This window comes from Staurois parvus, unplaced genomic scaffold (assembly GCF_062004578.1).
Source record: "Staurois parvus isolate SC_StPar_1 unplaced genomic scaffold, SC_StPar_1.0 ptg000364l, whole genome shotgun sequence".
NCBI lineage: Eukaryota > Metazoa > Chordata > Amphibia > Anura > Ranidae > Staurois > Staurois parvus.
In genome coordinates, this window is record NW_028318160.1 from 205,062 (window position 1) to 232,683 (window position 27,622).

Genomic DNA, 27,622 nt, shown 5'->3' on the forward strand with positions numbered 1-27,622 from the left:
GCCAGATTCTGTAGTTCTGGATGGGAACATTCAATCCTGTGTCTGGGCTTTGCTTGACATCTGCAACCTGGCAGTACAAAGGTGTGCAATGTCATTATATACTGAGGTCTGAAGATGGCTCAGGGCTCCCAGTGGGGAGATGAAAGGACTCAAGGGTTCAAGAGGATCCAGCCAGAAGCCACAAGACAAAGGGTCTCAGTTCCAGGTTGGCTCCTATCCGGGTGTCAGGAGAACCCCAGTCCAGAGGCCAGAGGTTGGCCATGCAGCAGGGTGCTGTGACCAACGGCTAGAGAGCCAAGTATCCAGGAGAGCTGGACAACACAGCCTGAGAGACTAGTAAGAGGAGCAGCATGGTACTGCAGTTTAAGCTGAGTGAGTTTATGAGCCAGGTGGCTTGCAATTTTCCAGTGTTTGTATTTTGCTGAAGCTGGAAACAATCCCCTGCATCGGAAACCTTATCTTTACTTTCAATGATCAGTGTTTTATGATCAATATGGGTTGGCCCCAGTTTATCTGATCTCTTCAGTCTGACAATCTCTTCCAGTTATCCTTATTGGATTATTTTACCTTCATTTGTTTCCTGCTCGTTTGTATTGACTCTTGATGTTTTGGTTACCAAGGACATAGGGAATCTGATTACTATATCTGGGAATTGGGAAATGAGTAGGAAAGATCACATAAGACCACTGCTGGAACAAATGCATGCTATTGCTGGCTGCTGCCATCTATTTAGTGCTTACTGAGAGCTGAGATAATTAAAAAAAGGTTGCACTTAGATTACACTGTGCAACATGTTCTTCTTTCAGAGGCACTCAGCAATAGATGTTCCTTGCATCCACTATACATTAATGCAAAATATGAAAAGTCTTGTTCCCAGCTTGCCAATAGCTGGATTGAAATGCTGAGTTTTGTAGCTCATGTTATGTGGTAATGTTTTTTCCTAAGTCCTTATTCACAATTGCAAATGGGGTTTTCTTGTGATTAGGTGCAAGAGACCAAGTGGGGGTTCCTTGTGATTAGCTGCAGGCGGAAAACAATTGGAGGCTGACGGCTTCCATAGCTATTCACAGCCCATTGCAGCTTCCTCCTGTGAGAAGGGAGAGAGGGGAGAAGAGCTGCTGCAGATGAGCATAGTTCTTGATCGAGATCAGATTCAGTTAAGTGCTTAAGGAAGGGAGGTTTTTTTTACCTTAATTCTATACATTAAGCTAAAAAACCTTCTGGATGCAGTTCCCAACCCTCAGCCCCCCCCCCCCCTTATACTTACCTGGGCCAGCCAGTGAGCAAGTGAGGAGAGAGCATGGGGCGGAGCCGAGTCACCCTCTGTGTGTGAATGGACACACAGGTGTGCTACTGGGAGCACTCGCTGGGGGGGAAGGGCCAGGACCTCAGGTGGGGGACCCAAAAAAAGAGGATCAGGGCTGCTCTGCAAAACCATTGCACAGAGCAGGTAAATATAACATTTTTTTTCTTATCCTTTCTTTTAAAAACACTTTAATGCAGAGAATGCATTAAGGTAAAAAAACCCCTTTGCCTTTAAACCCATTTTAAACCTATAATGGGTAAAACATGTTAGAAGGGAAGGTTTTTAGGTGGGGGCATAAATGTGTGCTATATAGGATTATTAAGGTTCTAACTGAAAGTGACGTCATTAGAGTGTTTCCTCCTTGTTCATTGCAGTTAGTATATATGGAATGTGGAATGCTTCCAGGCCAGCACCTCAATACCCAGAGGCAGAGGGAGACTAATGGCTTGAAAGGTTGACAACTTTCTTCTTTTTTACTAACTTTGTTAATAGTGATGTGGTGCTGCAGGAACACAATCTTCTCCTCAGTTTGAATTACAGTAAAACAAGAGCAGGTACACACGCTGTACTATGTGATATTAATACAGCAATTTCCCTGCTGTACCTTTGTGTGTTGATAGAAGGACCGTTCCCTCCAGAGCACACTGGTAAGCTCACACAGCCCATTGGCTGCAAACACTGATCAGATGCTGATAGTTTGCTGGTTTTTCACCATGCTTTTTGATAGAAGTCGGTCGTGAGATTGGCTTCTGTCGGACAAGGACCTGTACACACAGGCTGAATGTCGGATGGTTTCTACTGTACTGGCTGATTTCGGCCGATATTTGGACTGTGTTTTTACAAGACTTTGGGGTCATCATACATATTACAAATTGACTGTCCAATATTTTTACAGTTAACTTTATATTGACCAAAACTATGTAAGATGAGGACCTATCTAGTTTATACCATCAATTAGTATTCAATCAGGCAGGCACTTGCACTACATAATTTTTGAAAGATACCGGTCCAGACTTCTGGGTGGATCCCGACTAAATGGTCAGAATCTTCCCGAGCCTAAATCTGCTCTGTAACTTAAGGCAACAGTGGACTTTAGCCTACTGTTAGCTGAAAATGGGTCACAGGAGTGCAGAATGAACAACACTCCTGTGACCTACAGGAGAAGTATAGCCAAAAAAGCTTTGGCTATACTTCTATTTTAAGGTGTTCTAGGGGCATAAATTACACATCTAATTTCCTGACTACCGGTTACATTTTGGATGCCCTGGAGCAGCAAGACAGTGTAAACACAAACAAAATGAGCACAATTTGGAAAGCAAACACCCCAACGTATTTTCTAAAAGGCATAATGAGTCTTTTGAAATAATTTTTTGCCAGTTTTTGGAAATATGGAAAGAAAATGTCTTCTTTATAAAGAAAAGTTGCCAATTGCTAAGATATTTTAACACACAAAATGTACATACTTAAAATTACACCCTAAAATATATTCTGCTACTCCTCATGAGTATGGAGTTACCATATGTGTAAGATCTTTTCCTTTCAACAGATGTTTATTAGATAATTTTGAAGTTAGAGAATACAAACTTGACTGGTGTCTTATGCATAAACAGAAATATTACAGTAAAAGGTAACAGTCAAAAGCGCTCGTGAACAAACAAAGTGTAATTGTAATAAGCGACGTGTAAGATCTTTTCAATGTCTGGACTGATTATGTACCCTAAATTGCAACCTGTGTTACACAAAAATAAACCAACACTCTATAGAAAACAATGTACTGTAATGGTTGCCTCTGGGGACGTCTCACAACAGGGACTGTCTCTGGGAAATGGGAACGAATGGTAACCAGATGCTAATTTCTGTGTCATCAACTTTAAGCTGATCAAAATGAAACTGATCAAAATGACAGCTCAAAATTTCGATCAATGTGTGGCCATCCTCGCCAGGCAGAAAGGTTGAAAAACTTTTGTTGATCAGCAGCTGCAACTGCTGAACAGAATATTCTGACAGCAGTGGGTGCCAATGTCAGACTACAATGTCACAGTGGGGGGATTCCTCCATCCACCTCATTTGCTGGCTGAACAAACTTTAGCCCTCTGCTGCATGATTTTAACATGATTTGAAATGAATGAAAATCTTTAAGAAGCACACCAGGAAGAACCAGCAGATGAATCAATTGTATGTAAAAACCAAGATGGCAGACACTGCGGGCGTGATGATATTGTATGTGTGTATGTGACATGGGTGGGCACAGTGACATGTTTCAGGGCAAGGAGCCCCTTTCTCAAACCTACCTTCACTCATCAAGACAGTAATTAATTTTCAAGTATTTTATCAATATCCCAAAGGTCATGTTTCTGTATCAGAGGCATTTGATCACACTATTGAAAAACTTCAGACAGAGAAGACATAATCTGTGGATGTCTAAAATATTTCATTGAAATAGGACATTTTTAAGACTAACATATATTTTATTATTTAAATATATCAACCAGCTACAGCGGTGTTGTGGTAACTGAAAGTTGATTTACATTTAGGATATAACATGGGAAATGGTTTATGATTTCTCCGTTTGATCTACTGTAACTATTTATATGAAATCAATGATGGTTTGATTGCGGACAGCCACACAAGCAGCGCACGTAAGAGAAAATATTTGGTCAGCAATACAGTTATAGAAAGTCAAAGCAATCAATCACATATGAGATTTAATCTGGCCACTTTAAGATGCCCATACCAAATGGCTCTTATAAATACCATACAACGCTGCTGCAAGGCATATTTATTGTCTAGATCTGTGCTTCCTAAACTAGGGCTAGACATAAATTGGTTTAGAGGCCCATTTACCATGGATCCCTGTTGTCACCTGCCCTTCATTTGTTTACTTGACTCCGCTACCGCCTATAAGCTTTTCTGTTGTAAATGACTCTGCTGCCTTCTGGCCTGCGTTTGTTTAAAAGACTCTTCTGCTGCCCAACCACCCTTCAGTTGTTTACAGCTGCACAAACAGTGTACAGGAAAAGCAGCAGCTTGCAGAATCGTAAGTGCCTGGCATTAGAGCCAGCTGCTGGAGGAAATGTAATATGTATGCAGAGGTGATCAGTGATGGAGGAAAAGTGCAGGGAATACAGAGCTAACCAAAGATAAATTTGAGCAGTGTAATATGAATGCAGAAGGGATTGGTGGTGGAGAAAGCATGACCACACCAAAGATGTTCATTTAAAAAGCTGATTTGGCATCTAAAGGAGAAGTACAGCCAAATCTCTTTTGGCTGTACTTATCCTGTGGATCACAGGAGTGCAATTCGTTCTGCACTCCTGTGACCCATTTTCTGCTGGCAACAGGCTGTCACTTGATGTCACTTAGCTGCTCCAGGCTGTGAAAAGATCCTGACTTCAAAGTCGGGATCCACCCCAGAGTCTGGAGCGGCACCTGGCTCAGCCTGTCAGCGAGCTGCTAAGAGCTTGAGCCAGCGTCTCCCTCCAGAGCAAACAGCAGTGAGAGACAGTCACTGCTCTCTGCTCAGAGTGACTGTGAGAACTCAGCGATCAGCAGTCATGTGATTTCTCACACTTAGGGCTAGTGGGGGACAGATGCAGCATTGGACTGATGCTGCATCCACCTAGGTAGGTGTAAATGGGGGAGAAAAAAATTCCACACTTCTCTTTTAAGTAGTTCAAGGTGCTGAAGGAAGGATGGGGGGGGGGCAGAGGTGAGCAGTGGTAGAGAGTCATGGGTAAGAAGCACAGTGGTAAGCTGTGGAGTCCCTGACTTTGTTAATGAAGCCCTTCTATAATCTAGGTTTAGGCAAAATGTTAACTCTCTGTCTATATTCTGTATTCTGAAAAGCATATGTAGTGGATGGGTTTCAGTTTTAAAAGATTGATTGTACTGACTCAGCTCTGTGTTTAGTAATTGTCACACAGCTCAGTGCTTCCAAATGGAGCAGTAGAAAGTAACATTAAACAATATTCTTATTTTCCAAAAATAATTCATACATATTGACTACTTTGGCTACATTTGCATGGGCATTTTGCCATGGTGCGAATGGCAGTGGCAGGAATCTGCTGTGCAAATAGCCACGGATAGCTACGCTTCTCAGACCTGTCAAAACAGCAGCAGGAATCGTTATTCCTGCCGCTGCCATTTGCACCATAGTAAAATGCTCATAAGAATGTAGGCTTAATGACCCAATAATCTGTTTTTCATGAAATAATTTCTTACTGCGTTTTCCTTTTTGAGCTCCTAAGCCTCTTCTTTCCCCTTCACTTTTGTTTAGAACGAAAAATGCATGTTCACTGCGGCCGTATGCACTGCTCTATGCACACTACACCTCTCATAGTTCCTAAATCATAGTTCCTGGTTCATCTTGGGGGCAAGTAAGAGAGGGTGGCTATGTTCCTACATACAATGGGACCATGGACATAGCCACCCTCTACCAATAAGGTCCCTTACTGTTCTGTCCATTTGCTCCCGCCTACCTCTGTGTCCAACCAGATCAAGTAAAAAAAATGGAAAAGGACTGCGTTCTTTTCTGTTTTGGTGAACTGGATTGGCGGTAGCCTGATGTAAACGAAGAGCAGAGTCTATTTACACCCAGCTGTCCATAGAGCTCAGCGGATATTGCCCATGTTCTCTCTGCATAAGCTGAACAGGCACAGATGTGACATCCGTCCCACCCTGCTTCCATCAGTAGGGGGATCATCTCACAGATCCCCTGCTGATTGTAAAGGACTCTACTCCGTTTGGAAGAGCCCTAGATCAGGTCACAGTGCAAAACCTAAGGAAATTTTAGTGATTTGGAGGAAGCTGAGAGCAATGGAAAGTACCATACTTTTCTGAAATAAGAATGTATAATTGAATAGAATTGTTTCTTTTTAAAGCAGGGTTTACTGTCACAGAGAGTGGACACTAAAATACCACTTTGCTTTCAATAATTCTGCCTATATTGTGTACACTGAAGTAATTTTATGTTTCATTAATGCTATATTCCTTGTGTATACAGAAATCAATCAGTGAAACTATGCAACATTTATATTAGAGTGATTTGCCCTTATTTGTTAAGGGAAAAAAAAAAAAAATATATATATATATATATATAAATAAAATAACAGGCTGGGGGCAGAAAAGCTGAAAGATCCTTTACTCAGTCTTCTTCTGTACACCTAGAACCGACATCTAGAAGAGTAGGGCGAAACTATGAATCAAACCTCAACCTAGCAGACTTTGATGTCAAATCCCTCCCTTAGGCTGCTATAGGGCTGGTTTCACTCTGGCGTACTGCGGTTTACCGTGCGGGTGTAATCTGCTATTTTTGTGTGCTTTACTCCTGGTTTTAGAATGCAAGTGTGAAATCCAAACGCACACGTTCCTGCATTAAAAATGGCTGTGTGTATAAATGGGTGCTGCAGCAACTGTCGGCTGGAACAGAACAGAATCAGCAAGGGAAAATGTCACCAGCACATCGAGGATCACCAGGACCAATATGGGTCCAAAAGATTTAATGAATGATCACATAGTTACAGCAAGGCAACGTTTCAGAGTCAGACATGTGATGATGAAGGAGTCCTGCGAGACTCCGAAACGTTGCCTTGCTGTAACTATGTGATTGTTCATTAAAACGTTTGGACCCATATTGGTGATCCTCGGTGTGCTGGTGACAGTTTCCCTTACTCCTGGTTTTAGACGCGGTCCTACAGACTTTCTATTAGGTTGCACATTTTTGCCGCATTTCTGACAGTGCACCTAAAGTCCTGCATGCTGCATGTTTGGTGCACTTTCAGAAACCATGGCAAAAACACAGAACCTAATACGGGACCGTGGTTAAAATTGAACGTGAAGCGTACTAAAATTGCAGATATACCAGCGCTGCAGCACTGCGACAAAATAATTTCATATGCTAACCAATTCTTAATTGTGTTGTCTCTTTATAGAGAAAATCTGTCTCCTCTTCATGGAATTGCAGACCACGCAGCACCTAAATACCAACTTGTAAAGAAGGTAGGTTAACAAAAAATAAACTAGACATAAATATTGGAGACATTAGGCCTTGGCCCTGTATAAATTCAACAAATATAATGTTTTTCTTTTTTAATCAGCATAAGATTTATTGTAAAAACCAGCAGATATATCACAGCAGGTATACTGTACGGTACAGTTGGTATGAGACAATGTCATATTAGTGGAGGTATACAAAAGACCTTACTTGGAATACAAAATAGATCAATAATGAAATAACCAATAGAATCTCACAGTAGCAGAAGAAACAAAAGAAAAAAAAATATATACCATCCAAAGTATTGAAAAGTAGAGCGTCTTCAAATAAGTCAGCCACAACAAATCACAAAGCCCCTACGGTGACTTAACCCTGGAGAAGTCTATCCATCACCAACTGATGTGCTGTACAGTAAGTGTAGGAATGCTACATGGATACCCATGTAGCATACCCAACGGCTTGAGGCATCTTCATATCATATGGAGGAGGTCCCCATGATCCGGTTCACATTTTGGAAACAGAGGGCTAGCCCTGCTCCCCCACCAATGTAACTGGACTGGTTTTCTATATGCCCTATGTAACGGAAATAATTGGGAAAGATTTTGGGAAGGTGAAAATGAGACTAATGGTGCAGAGGTCAAGCAAAGCTCTCATGTGTCCCCATCAATAGTGCCCAGGTCTTTCTCCCATCTGCAAGGCAGCAGAAGTATTCTGAGAGCAATTAGGAAGAATTGAGTAAATTTGTGAAATCATACCTCTTTTATCCGTCACCATCAGGGCATCCTGCACTATGGGGTAGTCAGTGTAAAGGAGCCTGGAGATTTGGGACTGTGAATGGAGAACATGTCTCAGTTGTAAGTATCTATTAAACTGACCTGGTGATGGCAAACTCCTGTAAGTCTGAAAAGTATTTGAGCACAGGGCCATCATATAGCTGTGTTATATACTGATCTCCCCAACTTCCAGTCTTGAAAACCTTCCAATTTGAGCAACTCCCTATAATTGGAATTAAGCTTCGGGGTATAATGTAGAAAGTCTTGAATTCCTAAGGTAGTTTTAACATAAGTCCACAATGTTCATAAAAAGACAATTGTTGCTCCAAATGGGTGAACCCCGTCTCCAGATGAGTAAGGGCAAGGCAACTAGAATCCCAGGTTAGAAGAAGGACGCAGATAGAATTTAAGGGGTCTACATGTGCCCAACCCCTCAGCTGCTGTATTTAGGAGGCAATATAATATGACATAGAATGAGCAACAGCCAACTCCCCTGTTATTTCCAAGTTTGTAAGGTAGATAAGCTGATTCTGGCCTTTTTTTTACACCAGACTAGGTCTCTAAACTGAACTAAACTGGGAATCTATGTGAAGGAACCACATCCAACAACTATATCACGTTTACCAAAACTTTTTTTAACCTGCAAACCAAACATTTAAAAATAGAATAGCCATTAACCAAAAACTCAGTTGCCAAAACTTGAGCTTAACTGAACTAGTCTAGTAAACGTAGTTATCCACCCACAAATGTGGGCAACAATACCACCAATAAAGGATAGCTGTAACAAAAGGAAGGAAGGCCAGGCAGCCCGACTTGATTGACGATCCAGGTGTTGAAAGGACCCCTAGGAAAGAAGAAAAAGGTAGGTTTGATGCACAATAACTTGCCAGATTTCGCAAACATTCAGGACCAATCCTTACAGACAGGTAGTTCCCAGTGACCTACCTTTAGAACTCTATTGTGATATGGTCAGTTCTTTATAGTATTCCTTCAGTCAGAGGGTTTATTTTAGGAAAGTAAACCTCTATTTGAAGTAGAATGTATCATGTTAAAAGATTGCACTCACTCTTGTCCGCATATTCATAGAACTTGGCATTTTTGGTGTGGAGAGATGTTTGGCTGAAGCAGTGGAGGATTGTACAAATATGAAAATGCATGTGTGGTTTAATTATATTTTGGTACCTTTTGTGTACAGGGACCAAGTTAGAGCATAATGAGAAATTAGGAAATATATTCTTTTGTAAGTGAACTGTTTATCTTGAGTGTTTTGTAAGCTCAAAACATCAGTCCTTTGTACTGTTTGTAGTTCTTTTTAAAGCTTTTTTTATATCCTTTTGGAAAATTTGGGACTTGTGTTACACTCTGAGTACAGATTACAATTCAACATTTATGTTAACAGTCTGCTGTGATAGATTAAAGAAGAATGGTAATTAAATGTTTTCAACTTTCAACTTTATTTAAACCCAAAGGAGGCCAAGTTCGTATCAGTGGCCCTGTTGGGGATTAAAATTCCCTTTTTTGCTGCCTGTAGCTGCACCCTATTCATAAGCACAAATTATGGGTGTTCTTTGGGGCAGGGGGAGGTACAGCCAGCACTGAACTCCTGTCTCTAAACTAACTATTATTTTACTATAATGAATGAACAATCAGTGCTGCCCTGACGGCGCTGATTTTTCATTTATAATAGTAAAACATCACTCCACTCTGCAGCTCCCTGTGATCTATCTGCTGGTGCTTGTACACATGCCTTGGCCAATAAATCACACAGCCCCACACCAATGTGGGATCTTTCAATTTTATAAATGAACAATCAGCACTATTGGGACTGGTGTTGTGTACTTCGTCATACACAACTCTGGTCCAGGTAGCAATGAGCAGGGGCGGACTGACAACTCATGGAGCCCTCAGGCAAAAGGGGATCATGGAGCCCCTGTGTCCTTGCCCAAACTCAAAAAAGGGGCATCTCATGGGGCCCCCTACTGACCCCGGCCCTCGGGCACTGCCCGAGTTTCTAAATGGTCAGTTCGCCCCTGGCAATGAGTGTTCATTCATAAACGTGAAGCTCTTTTTAGCGCTGTGGAGCTGTGTAACCTATTGGCCATGGCTTATGGCATGATATTTCTACCAGAAATGCATTTTTAGACAAGTTAAAGGATAAGTTCACTTTTGGGAACATGTTCCACCCGTTTCTAGGATGTAACATGTTCCAACTGCTGCAGGCACTATCCGATCCCCCCTTCCTCCCTGTGGCAGCAGTATGGGGAGTTTCACCGTACTAGCTTTCAGTTTTTGAAATCAGAGCAGCCATCCTTATCTTTCATTCACACACAGTTCTGTGAATGAATGAAATACAAGTACTGACATCTGTTGCGGATGCGGACTACTGTAGTTCATTCAGCTGTTGAGCGCTACAGTAGTTCATTCAATCTTCCTGTCAGTGTTAAACTGTCTGTTCATACAAGGTACCAGCACACAGATTAAACTGGCAGTCTGCTGGAAACCTGCATGGCACCAGCGATCTGCTGATCGCAAGTGCAATGCTTAACTGGCTCCAAAAATAAATAAATAAATAAATGTATGCAATTTTTTTTTTACCTGCAAAAACATGTGCATTTAATATTTTCTTTTTTTTTTAAGTGAATTTATCCTTTAATGCAGGGGTCCTCAAACTGCGGCCCGCCGAACACATTCATCGGCAGGGGACACTAAGTACAGGGGCGGGCAGGGGGCTGCTGTCTCTTACCTGGCTCCGGTCCCAGTCCCACGACGATCCAGTCCAGGATGCGCAGCTCCTTCACTCCGGCTGCTCCCTCACTCGATGTCCGTGCTGCCACTTGGCTCCGCCTCCTCACCGGTGATTGGGCGCCAGTACTGTAGCTCAGGAAAGGCACACAGGCGGCCAATCACCGGTGAGGAGGCGGAGCCGAGCGGCCCCACGAAAATCAAGGGAGGGAGAGGCCGAAGTGAAAGAAGGAGGACAGCTGACCGCCCGGTAAGTGTGCCGTGCAGATGGTACTGCTGCAACCAGGTATGCTGGCTGCAGCAGCACCATGCTGGAACAGGGGTTGGCTAGTTAAGTGTCATTGCTGTCAGTGGGAGGAATAGTGCCCCATCATTGGTGTCACTGATAATAATGATGGGGCATTATTCCTCCCACTGACACCAATAATGGGGCACTATTCCACCCCCCCCACTGGCACCAATGACGTACTATTCCTCCCACTGACACCAACGATGGGACACTATTCCTCCCACTGGCACCAATGACGTACTATTCCTCCCACTGACACCAACGATGGGACACTATTCCTCCCACTGACACCAGTGATGGGACACTATTCCTCCCGCTGACACCAATGATGGGGCACTATTCCTCCCAATGACACCAATGATGGGGGACGATTCCTCCCACTGATACCAATGATGAGGCACTATTCCTCCCACTGACACCAATGATGGGGCACGATTCTTCCCACTGACACCAATGATGGAGCACTATTCCTCCCACTGACACCAATGATGAGGCACTATTCCTCCCACTGACAGCAATGATGGGGCACGATTCTTCCCACTGACATCAATGATGGGGCACTATTCCTCCCACTGACACCAATGATGGGGCACTATTCCTCCCACTGACACCAATGATGGGGCACTATTTCTCCCGCTGACACCAATGATGGGGCACTATTCCTCCCACTGACACCAATGATGGGGCACTATTGCTCCCACTGACACACATGATGGGGCACTATTCCTTCCACTGATACCAATGATGGGGCACTATTCCTCCCACTGACACCAATGATGGGGCACTATTCCTCCCACTGACACCAATGATGGGGCACGGTTCCTACCACTAATTCCAATGATGAGGTACTATTCCTCCCACTGACACCAATGATGGGGCACAATTCTTCCCACTGACACCAATGATGGGGCAATATTCCTCCCCCCACTGACACCAACGATGGGGCACTATTCCACCCCCCCCCCCACTGGCACCAGTGACGTACTATTCCTCCCATTGACACCAACGATGGGACACTATTCCTCCCACTGACACTAATGATGGGACACTATTCCTCCCACTGACACCAATGATGGGGCACTATTCCTCCCAATGATGGGGCACGATTCCTCCCACTGATACCAATGATGAGGTACTATTCCTCCCACTGACACCAATGATGGGGCACTATTCTTCCCACTGATACCAACGATGGGGCACTATTCCTCCCACTGACACCAATGATGGGGCACTATTTCTCCCACTGACACCAATGATGGGGCACTATTCCTCCCACTGACACCAATGATGGGGCACTATTCCTCCCACTGATACCAATGATGGGGCATTATTCCTCCCACTGATACCAATGATGGGGCACTATTCCTCCCACTGACACCAATGATGTGGCACTATTCTTCCCACTGAGACCAATGGTGGGGCACTATTCCTCCCACTGACACCAATAATGGGACACTATTCCTCCCACTGACACCAATGGTGGGACACTATTCCTCCCACTGACACCAATGATGGGACACTATTCCTCCCACTGATACCAATGATGGGACACTATTTCACTCCATAAGACACACTTGGGGGAAAATGTCTGTGCGTCTTATAGAGCAGCCGGCCCAGTGTTCCCACTGCCATTGTATGTCCGCAGTCTCTGAACAAATGCGGACACAGTACAGGAGATGACCATAGTTTTTTTTTTTAAAACTATAGTCCCACTGACACCAATGATGGAGCACTATTCCTCCCACTGACACCAATGATGAGGCACTATTCCTCCCACTGACACCAATGATGAGGCACTATTCCTCCCACTGACACCAATGATGGGGCACGATTCTTCCCACTGAAAGCAATGATGGGGCACGATTCTTCCCACTGACATCAATGATGGGGCACTATTCCTCCCACTGACACCAATGATGGGGCACTATTCCTCCCACTGACACCAATGATGGGGCACTATTCCTCCCACTGACACCAATGATGGGGCACTATTCCTCCCACTGACACCAATGATGGGGCACTATTCTTCCCACTGACACCAATGATGGGGCACTATTCCTCCCACTGACACCAATGATGGGGCACTATTCCTCCCGCTGACACCAATGATGGGGCACTATTCCTCCCACTGACACCAGTGATGGGGCACTATTGCTCCCACTGACACACATGATGGGGCACTATTCCTTCCACTGATACCAAAGATGGGGCACTATTCCTCCCACTGACACCAATGATGGGGCACGATTCCTACCACTAATACCAATGATGAGGTACTATTCCTCCCACTGACACCAATGATGGGGCACGATTCTTCCCACTGACACCAATGATGGGGCACTATTCCTCCCCCCACTGACACCAACTATGGGGCACTATTCCACCCCCCCCCCCCCACTGGCACCAGTGACGTACAATTCCTCCCACTGACACCAACGATGGGACACTATTTCTCCCACTGACACCAATGATGGGGCACTATTTCTCCCACTGACACCAATGATGGGGCACTATTCCTCCCAATGATGGGGCACGATTCCTCCCACTGATACCAATGATGAGGTACTATTCCTCCCACTGACACCAATAATGGGGCACTATTCTTCCCACTGATACCAATGATGGGGCACTATTCCTCCCACTGACACCAATGATGGGGCACTATTTCTCCCACTGACACCAATGATGGGGCACTATTCCTCCCACTGACACCAATGATGGAGCACTATTCCTCCCACTGACACCAATGATGGAGCACTATTCCTCCCACTGACACCAATGATGGGGCACTATTCCTCCCAATGATGGGGCACGATTCCTCCCACTGATACCAATGATGAGGTACTATTCCTCCCACTGACACCAATGATGGGGCACTATTCTTCCCACTGATACCAATGATGGGGCACTATTCCTCCCACTGACACCAATGATGGGGCACTATTTCTCCCACTGACACCAATGATGGGGCACTATTCCTCCCACTGACACCAATGATGGGGCACTATTCCTCCCACTGACACCAATGATGGGGCACTATTCCTCCCACTGACACCAATGATGGGGCACTGTTCCTCCCACTGACACCAATGATGGGGCACGGTTCCTACCACTAATTCCAATGATGAGGTACTATTCCTCCCACTGACACCAATGATGGGGCACGATTCTTCCCACTGACACCAATGATGGGGCACTATTCCTCCCCCCACTGACACCAACGATGGGGCACTATTCCACCCCCCCCCCACTGGCACCAGTGACGTACTATTCCTCCCATTGACACCAACGATGGGACACTATTCCTCCCACTGACACTAATGATGGGACACTATTCATCCCACTGACACCAATGATGGGGCACTATTCCTCCCAATGATGGGGCACGATTCCTCCCACTGATACCAATGATGAGGTACTATTCCTCCCACTGACACCAATGATGGGGCACTATTCTTCCCACTGATACCAACGATGGGGCACTATTCCTCCCACTGACACCAATGATGGGGCACTATTTCTCCCACTGACACCAATGATGGGGCACGATTCTTCCCACTGAAAGCAATGATGGGGCACGATTCTTCCCACTGACATCAATGATGGGGCACGATTCTTCCCACTGACATCAATGATGGGGCACTATTCCTCCCGCTGACACCAATGATGGGGCACTATTCCTCCCACTGACACCAATGATGGGGCACTATTGCTCCCACTGACACACATGATGGGGTACTATTCCTTCCACTGATACCAAAGATGGGGCACTATTCCTCCCACTGACACCAATGATGGGGCACGATTCCTACCACTAATACCAATGATGAGGTACTATTCCTCCCACTGACACCAATGATGGGGCACGATTCTTCCCACTGACACCAATGATGGGGCACTATTCCTCCCCCCACTGACACCAACGATGGGGCACTATTCCACCCCCCCCACTGGCACCAGTGACGTACAATTCCTCCCACTGACACCAACGATGGGACACTATTTCTCCCACTGACACCAATGATGGGGCACTATTCCTCCCACTGACACCAATGATGGGGCACTATTCCTCCCACTGACAACAATGATGGGACTTTATTCCTCCCACTGATACCAATGATGGGGCACTATTCCTCCCACTGACACCAATGATGTGGCACTATTCTTCCCACTGAGACCAATGGTGGGGCACTATTCCTCCTACTGACACCAGTGGTGGGACACTATTCCTCCCACTGACACCAATGGTGGGACACTATTCCTCCCACTGACACCAATGATGGGACACTATTCCTCCCACTGATACCAATGATGGGACACTATTTCACTCCATAAGACACACTTGGGGGGAAATGTCTGTGCGTCTTATAGAGCGGCCGGCCCAGTGTTCCCCCCGCCATTGTATGTCCGCAGTCTCTGAACAAATGCGGACACAGTACAGGAGATGACCATAGTTTTTTTTTTTAAAACTATATTCCGGCCCTCCAACGGTCTGAGGGACAGTGAACTGGCCCCCTGTTTAAAAAGTTTGAGGACCCCTGAATAATGTGTGTAGGTTAGTGTTTTTCCAGTACCCTTGATTAGGAATATGCAATTCAGCACATCAAAAATGCAGCAGTGGGGACATTATGGTAATGCATCTTAATGCAATGCATTGCTGTTATAATAATCCTCTGATAACAATTAAAGTACATTCATTGTATCTGTGTTGGAAAACACAGTAAAATACAAATAAGCACATCTAATGTGAATGATACCTAATGATCAATGAAGCATATGAGAAATTAATGCTGAGTTCTGCTTCCCAGGGTTGCTGGTTTAGATGATGTACAGAAAGTGCTGATATGCACAAGTTTTAATGCCAGCATGCATGAATGAAAACAACTTTAGATGTTGATTTCTTCCGAATCATGTAATAATTGCATGTTACATTTAGTGTTTAATTATGCTGTGAAAGTATGCATTTAAATTGAGACAAAACAAAGCAAAAAAAATTAAAAGCAGCAATAGATGTGTGTCTGAAATGTGTTTTTAAATGTACTGTTGTAGGCACAATCACTGTACATCACCAGCTTCCAGCGTGCAATATCCCATATGTGTGCCACAAATCGTGTGTGTGACCAACACTAACCAGGTTGTAATTTCATCCTCCAATGGAAGCATTCTTCCTTATCCACTTGCTGCCTGCTAACAGTACATTTACTGCTACTGGACAGCACAGCCAGGCATCGAAAGTACCGGTACATCATGGTGAACTTCCTGATTATCGGGTGTGCGCCCGCTCGCTCGACCAATGCTGTGTTTGGACACAGCACGAGTTTGTCAGTAGGTTTCAGCCAATGAGTTTGTGGTCAATCACAGCACAGAGTTCTGCATTTACAGAACTCTGAGTAAACAGAAGAGTGACAACCAGTCTCTTCTCCCTGACAAGCAAGGAGAAAAAATAGCCAGGTCTTTGAGTAAAAGCAGCACACATTACATACATTACACTTGTTAGGCACATTTAACTCCTAGATTGCCTTTAGATGTTAACCCCTTCCTAGCTAGTGTCATTAGTACGGTGTACAGTATTATGTCTAATCACTGTATTAGTATCACTAGCAATGTCAGTGTGAGTCAGTTAGTGTCCCTCCCAGCCAGTGCCTGTTAGTGCCAGATTAGTGGACCACCAACCACCAAGGGGGTGCATGGGTGAAGCATGGACACTGACCACTGACCATTAATGAGGTGTGTGGGGGGCTTGGACACTGACTACCAGGGGGGGCATGGGCACTGAGCACCAAGGAGGGGAGGACAGGAGGGCGTGGACTCTCACCACCAGGGGGGAGCATGGATTCTGACCACCAAGGGGGGCAAGTGAAGGCAGAATACAAAACAGAACACTCAGGGACCTGGAGAGGATTATATTTGCCTGTACTTATACTCGTCTTTACTCACAGTCATTGCACACAGTATGTTACTCAAAATCTTTCTCTAAACAAGATCCTGAGTAAACATGAGTAAATTATGACACCCATGTGCAAGAGGCCTTAAAATGATTCTAAAGGTTTTAATAAAAAAAAAAATTCAACTGTTCACTGAAATCTCCTAGACACATGCCCTAGGAACAACTAATGTCATGCCATGTCATGTCATGTTGCAGGTCAGGCACTATAGCTGACTTTTGTGATCTTCAGACCACTTTCCCATAAGGCAAGGTGGACAGGCAGATAGTGAGAGTACAGCTCAGCCAAAACCAGAATTCTGGAATCCTGAGATCAGTAGCTACCATGGCTCAGGCCATGATGTGGCCCTTTGCTTGTATTTATCTGGCCCTTAGGTCACTATTCCTCCCACTGATACAAATGATGGGGCATGATTTTTCCCACCGACATCAGATATAGGGCACTATACTTCCCTTTAACATCAATGATGGGACAGTATTCCTTACACCAACACCAATGATGGGGCACAGTAATACTTTTTTACTTCCACTGACCACCAAGAAAGGACAGTAAAAAGCCCTTTGTTTAGAAAGTTTGTAGACCCCTGCTATAGACCACAGGCAGCTGTATTGGGTGATGATTGCATGCTTGTAGGCACTTTCAGTACCTGATGCACCTGCTGACCCGAGAAGAGGAAAGGAAAGTGGGTAGAAATGTACCACTTGCTGACCGCGCTATAGCTAAATGACAGCTACATTGCAGTCGTCCATTTCTGGGAGAGTGTCATATGACGCCCTTCTTGTTACATAGTTACATAGTCTGGCTGAAAAAGACAAACGTTCATCCAGTTCAACCATAAAAAAAACAAGTTATAATCCTATACCAACAGTAGATCCAGAGGAAGGCAAAAATAACCCAGCAAAGCATGAACCAATTTGCTCCTGCAGGGGAATAAATTCCTTCCTGATCTTCCAAGAGGCAAACGGATATTTTATATGTTAGCAACCATTTATATTATATGTATCTAGGAAAGAATCCAGGCCTTTTTTAAAGCAATCCTCTGAGCTGGCCAGAACCAACTCTTGAGAGAGTCTATTCCATATTTTCACAGCTCTTACTGTGAAGAAGCCTCTGTATTTGGAGATTAAATCTCTTTTCCTCCAGCCATAAAGAGTGCCCCCTTGTCCTCTGTGATGACCTCAGGGTGAATAACTCTACACAGAGTTCACTATATGAACCACTGATGTGTTTATAACATGTTGATCATATCCCCCTTATGTATTATACATGGTGATCATATCCCCCCTTAATCTCCTCATGTATCACTTACCTGGTGATGGAGGCCAATGGAAAGAGGGCTTCCCTTTGTGGCTAAGTTCCGGACTCCCCTGAGAGTGGGACAGTGGGAGTCAGGCCCAAAGTTGCACAGGTCTCCTGTAGGAGTGCTGGTTGGTGGTCCACTCAGAAGCACAGCTGGTGCACAGAGAAAGGTCTGCAGACAGGAGGCGCCTGTGCGTGGTATGCAAGCCCTTCCGGGATTTGGATGTTTACTGGGTAGTCGGTTCAAGCCAAGGTCAGGTACCAGGTGGGAACCAGAGCGGACGTAGTCAGATGGGAAAGCCGAGGTCATTCACAGAGGAGCGAGAGAGAGAGAGAGAGAGAGAGAGAGAGAGAGAGAATATCTGTAAGCCAAGCCAAGGTCAGATCAGGGGTAAATCAGAGTAGACAGGTCCAGGAGCAAGCCGAGTCGGTAACAGGAAACCACAAGTCAGAATCGCAGGAACCAGGAACAGGGCACGGGGAGCTAGAGATCATCCAGCAACCAGAGGAAGTGATGAGCCTCCTTATAAAAGCCGTCTGGCACCAGACTGAGGCTGATGTGCACCTCTGCGGCCATGTAGAGTACTGGCAGAAATGCCAGATCTTCCAGAACTTCTGCCATGGACAGGACCCTGACAGTGCCCCCCCCCAAAGGGCAGCCTCTGGATGCCCACCTGGGCCATCTTTTCAGGATACTTTGAATTAAATTCTTCAAGTGGGTACCCCTTCCATCTTACCAGGTACTGGATTTGTCTTCCCCGTCTTCAGCAGTCCAGAATTGCTTCAACCTCATATTCCGTCTCCTCCCCAACTGTTATCGGCGGAGGAGGTGGTTCTACTCTCCCTGGAAAAGGATCAGGAACAGCTGGCTTGAGTAGGGAGACGTGGAAAACTGGGTGGATCTTGTATGATTCCGAAAGGAACAGCTTAAACGCCACAGAATTTATTTCCTTCTTGATCCGGAAAGGGCCAATGTACCTTGGACCCAACTTACGTGACGGCCACAGGAGTTTTGGATTGGCAATTGATAGCCAAACTTTGTCTCCAATCTTCAGAGGAGGGTTGCCTCTCTGTTTCCTGTCGTAGTGTTTCTTATAATTAGCCTGGGATTTCAGTATAGACTCTTGGAGGACTTTACAGTTGTTCTGTAGCATGGAGAGTCTGTCCTGTACTGCGGGTACCGAAGCTTCAGGAATGGTGTCAGGTATGGAGGAAGGGTGGAATCCATAATTGGCCCAAAATGGCGACTGGTTTGTGGCAGAATGGACTGAGTTGTTGTAGGCAAATTCTGCCAATGGGAGTAGAGATGCCCAATCATCTTGAGAAAAGGCAGAGAAGCACCATAAATATTGCTCCAAAGTCTGGTTTGTTCGCTCCATTTGCGATGGTAGGCGGACGATAAGCAAAGTTCCACCTTCAGGGCTTTGCAGAGGGCTCTCCAGAACCTGGACGTAAACTGCACCCCTCGGTCTGAGAAGATAATACTGGGCAGACCATGTAACCTGACAATCTCTTTGATGAAGGTTAGTGCAGTCTCTGGTGCGGATGGCGTACCCACCATTGGTAAAAAGTGGGCCATCTTGGATAGCCAATCCACTACTACCAGAATGGTAGTAAACCCCTCCAAGGGTGGAAAATCCACAATGAAGTCCATTGCGACCATCTCCCAGGGACGATCAGGAATGGGCAGGGGCATCAGAAACCCCCAGGCCTTGGCTTTGTCTCCCTTATTCCGCAGACACACTGTGCACGACTTCACATAAGCTCTACAGTCATGATTCAGGTTGGGCCACCAGAAGGATCGCTGGATTAGTTCCATTGTCTTACGGTCTTCAAAGTGTCCAGCCAGTTGATGGTCATGAAAAGCCCTTAACACTTGAGACCTCACTTCTTGGGGTACTAAGATTTTTTCCTTGTGCCACAGAAGACCATCCTGCCTTCTAAGCGAATTTTGTTCAGGTTCAGGGCATAGTGCAGAGGCTTTCTTGATCAAAGACTTTAGGCTGGGTTGGATCGGCAAAATATTTTGGGCCGACAAAATGGTGTTGGGGGGAGAAGGCTCCTCTGGGTCCAGGAGCATGCGGGACAGGGCATCTGCCTTTCTGTTCTTGGATCCTGGGCGGTAGGTTATGTGGAAGTTAAACCTGGAGAAGTATAAAGCCCATCCAGCCTGTCAAGGTCTTAGGCGCTTGGCTGACCTTAGATACTCCAGATTTTTATGATCTGTGAAAATCATAATTGGGTGGCTGGCTCCTTCCAAGAGATACCTCCATTCTTCGAAGGCTATTTTAATCGCTAAAAGTTCCCTGTCTCCCACATCGTAGTTCCTCTTGGCTTGGCTCAGTTTTCTAGAACAAAAGGCTATTGGGTGAAGCAGAGCCTTTGGGCCCTGGCGCTGGTAGAGTACGGCTCCTGTAGCAACTTAGGATGCGTCTACCCCAGGATGAAGGGGAGTGTTGGATCTGGATGCTGTAACACAGGAGCGGAGGTGAATTGATCTTTTAATTGCTCGAATGCTTTTTGTGCTTCCTGGCTCCAGTAAAATCGTGTATGCTGGCTGGTGAGTTGAGTAATAGGGGCAATGATTGTGGAAAAGCCCTTAATAAATTTCCGATAAAAGTTGGCGAAACCCACAAATCTTTGGACCCCTTTCCTGTCTGAAGGTGCAGGCCAATCCAGGATAGAAGATACTTTCTGAGGGTCCATGGAGATCCCCTCGGTGGAAATTATGAGCCCCAAGAACTGAATGGACTGCTTTTCAAACTCACACTTCTCCGCCTTGGCGTACAAGCCATACATCCTTAGAGTGTTTAGCACTTTCCTAACGTGGTCACAATGGAGTTCCAGTGAGGTAGAGAAAATTAGGATATCGTCCAGGTAGACGGTCACAAAAAGGTCTAGGTATTCTCTAAAGATGCCATTCACAAACTGTTGGAACGTAGCAGGGGCATTACATAGCCAAACGGCATCACTAAATATTCAAAATGTCCAAAGCATGTTCTGAAGGCGGTCTTCCACTCATCACCCTCTCTTATATGGACTAAATTGTAGGCCCCCGTAAGTCCATTTTAGTGAAGACTCGGGCTGTTCGAAATCTCTGAAATAACTCGGGCACCAGAGGAAGAGGATACCGTTTTTTTATGGTAATTTTATTAAGTTCCCTATAGTCAATGCACGGTCTATGAGACTGATCTTTTTTTTCTACAAAGAAAATACCAGCTCCGGCAGGAGAGGAAGAAGGGTGGATGAATCCTTTAACAAGACTTTCGTCTAGATAGTGCCGGAGGGCTTCCAGTTCAAGTTCTGATAATGGGAAAATTCGCCCAAATGGTATTTCTGCTCCTGGGAGTAACTCAATTGGGCAATCGTAAGACCGATGAGAAGGCAATGTGTCGGCCTTCTTTTATCAAATACATCGAGGAAGTCATGGTAGGTAGAGGGAACTAGTTGACTGGCCTCTGGTGAAAGTTGAGAGACATACGGAAGAATTGGTGGGTGTAGGGGCACCACAGTGTTGTAGACAATATTCTGAAGAAAAGATGATTTCCTTCTTGGGCCAATTGATCTGTGGGTTGTGGGCTTGCAACCAGGGTATTCCTAGGATGGCTGGAAACATGGGGTATCTGATCACGTAAAAATGAATAAACTCCTGATGGCCAGAGTCGATGGTTGCAAGAATAGGAATGGTTTCCGGGGTAACAGGTCCGGAACTCGGAGTAGTGCCATCCACAAGTAAGACGTCAAGTCTCTGTTTCTTAGGCAGAAGAGGGATGTGTAAGTCCTTGGCCAATTGGATGCCTAAGAAACAGCTACAAACTCCCGAGTCAACGACTGCTCGCAACTTGACGTCCTTTCCAGCCACCTGCAAAGACATGGGGAGAATGACATGGGTGGTTAAAGTCCTGGATAGCTGAATGTACGAAGGATGAGGCTGGCTGGACTTACTTGGGCGTACTAGGCAGTTACACAGGAAGTGGCCTGTGGCACCACAGTAAAGACAGAGGTTGCCTTGCTGTCTGCGTAGCCTTTCTTCCGGAGTTAGGGCAGGTTGGAGAAGGCCGATTTGCATAGGTTCTACCTCCGAATTGTTGATGGGTTACGGAGCAAGGGCAGGAGCCATTGGCCATGGAACTTTTGGCAGAACCCAAGTGGGACGAAATGTCTGAGTATGCACAGCATGTCTTTCCCGTAGACGCCAATCCAACCGGGTAGCGAGCAGGATAAGGTTCTCCAAGGAGGAGGAAGATTCCACCCTAGCTAACTTGTCCTTGAGGGACTCAGACAGGCCTAGACGGAACTGGTACTTCAATGCTGCATCGCTGCAACCGGTGTCTGCAGACCATTTACGTAACTCCACTATGTAGTCCTCCACAGGCTGCCGACCTTGTAGTAGAGCATGGAGTGCGGACTCAGCAGTGGAGGTCTTCTGGGGATCGCCATGGCTTCAAAGAATTCACTCACTGATTTGAGTGCTGGGCTCTTTTGTTCCAGAAGACTATGTGCTCAAGTGTAAGGGATTTCCGGCAAGAAGAATTGCGATCGGGAATGCTCATGCGTGAAAGAGATCCCGCAGAAGAATTGCCGGTTGTGCGCAGGCGCGCAGGAATGCGCGATCGCGCACATGCACGCACACGTGCACACGCACGCCGAAGATTGGTGCCAGATGGGCTATTTAAGGAGGGCTTCTGCTCAGGTTCAGTGCTGACTGGTCTTCAGCTCCCCCCGTGTCCTGCTTGTTCCTGTACGATTCCTTTGTTGCTGACCCGGCTTGTTCCTGACCCGACCCCGATTACTCTCCTGCTCCTGGTTCCTGAGTTCGGCTCTGCTCCTGACTTTGGCTTTTCCTTCTGATTCTGTACCACGCTGCCCGACTGTTAATGACCCTGGCTATCCTATGACCCTGCTCCTGTCCTGTGTTCTGGCTACCTACCTTGCTCTGCTGCACATCGGGCACTACACAGAACCTGCTCTGTCTGCTATTATGGTGTTCAAATCAGAGGATACCCTGCCTACCAAGGTCACCACCTGCAAGAGCCGCAAGCAACAACCACTGGCGCTCTTGTCCCCCTGATCCCTAGACTCCCTCTGTTCCAACCTCAGCGGGGTCAGGGCTAGTGACACAAGTGAGGCCGACCTCGTCAATTCAGTCTCCCATCAGGTACGTGACAGTACCAGTCAGCCAATGATGGAGTCTGAAAGGGAGGCCTCGCAACTGGGGGACATTCGCCAATCAGTAACTACATTGTTCAACGTGATACACGACTTACAGAAAAACTTTGAACACCTGGAGAGTAAACTGCGAACCGACTCTAATGTCCTCATAGACACAGATCTCATGGCCACCTTTGATGCAGTCACTCAGAGACCAGTATGATCTTTGAAACCTCTGCCCTACTGGAACCCCAGGTGCCTACGCCTGAGTTCTTTACAGGGGACTGCAGGAAGTTCAGGACTTTCGTAACTCCTGTGAGTTATATTTTTCCCTGCTCCCCAGGACCTTCTCGTCATCTAACACTAAGGTGGGATTTATTATCACACTTCTTAGAAATAAACCTCAGTCCTGGGCTTACCTTCTCCGTGGACAACATGATCTGGCCCTAGCCTCAGTGGATTTATTCTTTACAGGGATGGCACAAATCTATGATGACCCCTTCCGGCACCAAACCGCTGAAACTATGCTCAGTAAGCTACAGCAAGTCCAGAGACCTGTGGAAGAATATGTCACTGAATTCCGCATCTGGAGTTCTGATACTGCTCTCCGCTATCAGTTCCGTCTTGGTCTTTCTGATACCCTGAAGGATGAGCTGGCCCGAGTGGGGGTACCAACCAGGTTGGAGAGTCTGATAGACCTGACTATTCATATTGACTGTCGGATTCGGGAAAGGCAGGGTGAGAGGACTAACGGGAAGATTCTAATATGCTCCGAAATTGGGCTCTCTACGAATGTTTTTTCATCAGAATCGCCCACCAATCCAGCTAGGAGAAGTTTCTGGAGACCGCAGTTATCCGCAGCAGAACGCCTTCAACGGCAGAAGTCCAACCTCTGCCTCTACTGTGGTGATGCAGGTCATTTCGTGGCTACCTGCCCGGCAAAATCTCATAAGCCCTCTCCCAACTGTTTCTACATGATGCAACCTCAAGGGGCAAGCCGGACGCATCTCTCTTTTCATCTGCAGCTACAGCTGGCCGAAAGGACAATCACGGTCCCAGCCATCATAGACTCGGGTGCTTGTAGCTGTTTTATGGATGCTCATTTCACTACTCAAAACCAGATTCCACTCCGTACCAAAGCACAAAGACTTGCAGTTCATCTGGCAGACTGATCTGGTATCAGTTCTGGCCCTGTAACACAGGAAACCACAGGAATATTCTGCTACTCTCCTTCAGGACACCAGGAATTCCTATGTCTAGATATTATTACCTCCCCGATTTTTTCAGTTATTCTCGGCATGCCTTGGCTAAGAGCCCACAACCCAACCATCAATTGGTTGTCTGGAGAAATCTTCCTTCCTTCAGAATATTGTCTGACTCACTGTACTCCTAAAGAGACAAATGAGGCAACTCCTCTTCTCAGCATTCACTCTGATCCTGAAACCATGAAACTTGTTCCTGTAGTATATCACGAGTATCTGGACGCGTTCAATAAGAAAAGTGCCAACGCCCTTCCTCCTCATCGCTCCTATGACTGTCCAATTGAGCTCCTGTCCAGCGCTGAAATTCCTTTTGGTAGAATTTATCAATATCCAAAGTCGAATTAGAGGTCCTCCAGGAATATATAGACGAAAGTTTGGAAAAAGGCTTTATTCGGCCTTCTGCATCACCAGCAGGAGCCGACATCTTCTTTGTTGAGAAGAAGGATCACACTCTTAGACCTTGTGTTGACTACCATGACCTAAACAATATAACAGTCAAGAATCGCTATCCCCTTCCACTGATCCCCAAATTATTTCAAAGGCTGCGAGAAGCATGCTTCTTCTCAAAACTGGACCTGATGGGCACTTACAACCTAGTTAGCATTCGGGAAGGTGACGAATGGAAAACGGCCTTTCAAACCCGATTTGGGCACTTTGAATATCTGGTAATGCCTTTTGGTCTCTGTAATGAACCAGCAACCTTCCAACATCTGGTAAATGATATATTTCGAGACTATCTGGATCTATTTCTAATTGTTTATCTGGACGACATCCTGGTGTTCTCCAGTTCCATAGAAAGTCATCAGGATCACGTAAAGAACACTCTGGATAGACTACGCCAGCATCACCTTTACGCAAAAGCCGAGAAATGCGAATTTGAGAGTCAATCCATCCAGTTCCTTGGGCTTGTGATCACTTCTGAGGGCATCTCTATGGACCCCCAAAAGGTGTCCGCCGTCTTAGAATGGCCCATCCCAGGAGACAGGAAAGCAGTGCAGCGCTTTATAGGATTTGCAAACTTCTATAGGAAATTTATCAGGAATTTCTCTGGAATCATCGCACCAGTGACACAGCTCACCAGGCAGCATACTCCCTTTAAGTGGACTCCTGAGGCCCAAATAGCCTTTCAGCAATTAAAAACTATGTTCACGTCTGTACCTATCCTGAAGCATCCAGACCCTGCTCTAGCTTTTGTCCTTGAAGTGGACGCTTTGGAGAACGCGGTTGGAGCCATATTGTCACAAAGACAGGGACTCAAATCCCTTCTGCACCCTGTCGCATTTTTCTCCCGGAAATTAAGTGTTTCTGAAAGGAATTATGATGTGGGAGACAGAGAGTTACTAGCCATTAAGGCAGCATTGGAAGAATGGCGCTATTTACTGGAGGGAGCATCTCATCCCATTCTCATCTTCACAGATCATAAAAACCTAGAGTACCTGAAAACGGCAAAACGCCTCACGCCACGACAAGCAAGATGGGTTCATCTGACATACCGTCCGGGATCTAAGAATGGTAAACCTGACGCACTCTCCCGTATGTTTCCCGACCCAATTGTGCAGTCTGAGCCCGAAACATTTTTGCCAGCCAAAAACATCTTACTCCTCCAGACAGACCTTGTCACGCAAATAAAAGAAGCCGTGGATAATCATCCACCTCCCATAAATATGCACCTACAATTAAAGGACGGTCTGTACTTCCACAAGGAACAGATCTTTGTGCCTGAAGAACTCCGGACTCTTATTCTCCAGAGATGTCACGACCATCCATTAGCAGGTCACTTTGGGATTCACAAGACTTCTGAGTTGGTCTCTCGCTCTTTCTGGTGGCCAAACACAGTAAAGGATTGCCAGGACTATGTGAAATATTGCACAGTCTGCCTGAGGAATAAGTCTGATAAAGCCAAGACTTGGGGCCTGTTGGAATCCTTGCCCGTACCGAAAAAACCTTGGAGCATGATCTCAATGGATTTTATTGTTGAACTTCCCCCATCTGAGGGATTCACCACTATCTTTGTAATAATTGATCGCCTGTCCAAGATGGCTCACTTCATCCCCTTGAAAGGGACTCCATCTGCCACGGAAACTGCCTCCGTTTTCATCAAGGAGATCGTAAGACTACATGGCGTTCCCCTGAATATTGTGTCTGATCGAGGAGTGCAGTTCACATCCAAATTTTGGAAAGCTCTTTGTGAGGCATTAGAGATTGAGTTATGCTTTTCATCTGCTTACCACCCACAAACAAATGGACAAATGGAAAGGACAAACCAAACTCTGGAGCAATATCTCCGATGCTTCTCCTCATATTCACAAGATGACTGGGCATCGCTCCTTCCATTAGCGGAATTTGACTATAATAATTCCATTCATTCCGCTACCAAGCAATCTCCCTTTTTCTCTAACTACGGATACCATCCCTCCTTTCTTCCAGAAATACCAGTGGAGGCCGCTGTTCCGGCAGTACAAGAAAGTTTGGAGTTCCTCAGGAGGAACAGTGAAGTTTTACAAAGGACGATTTCTGAAGCTCAGACGAGCAACAAGAAATTTTTTGATAGAAAGAGAAGGGGCAACCTGGAACTGAAACAAGGGGATAAAGTCTGGCTATCCACGGCTTATGTGAAATTAAGTTGTCCATCAAGGAAGCTTGGTCCAAGATACCTGGGACCATTTACTATCAAGAGAAAGGTGAACCATGTGGCTTTTGAATTAGAATTACCTACTAACTTGAAGATTCACCCAGTATTCTGTTGCTCCTTGTTGAAACCACACATCCCAAGTGGGTTTCCCAACCGGAATTCGGAGGCGCCTGCTCCACTGCTGGTCGAGGGGAATGAAGAGTATGAGGTTGAGGCTATTTTGAATTGTAG

At 45.7% G+C, this 27,622-nt stretch overlaps 1 protein-coding gene across 9 annotated transcripts in view; it reads left to right on the forward strand.

Annotated features, from left to right (window-relative positions):
- Window positions 1-27,622, forward strand: part of L1CAM (L1 cell adhesion molecule) — a 721,289-nt gene that overhangs the window by 57,930 nt on the left and 635,737 nt on the right. For all 9 annotated transcript variants that reach the window (XM_089685157.1, XM_089685163.1, XM_089685158.1 and 6 more), the window contains exon 2: window positions 7,237-7,303. The gene's annotated coding sequence lies outside the window, so the exon portion shown is untranslated. The remainder of the gene's footprint in view (window positions 1-7,236; window positions 7,304-27,622) is intronic.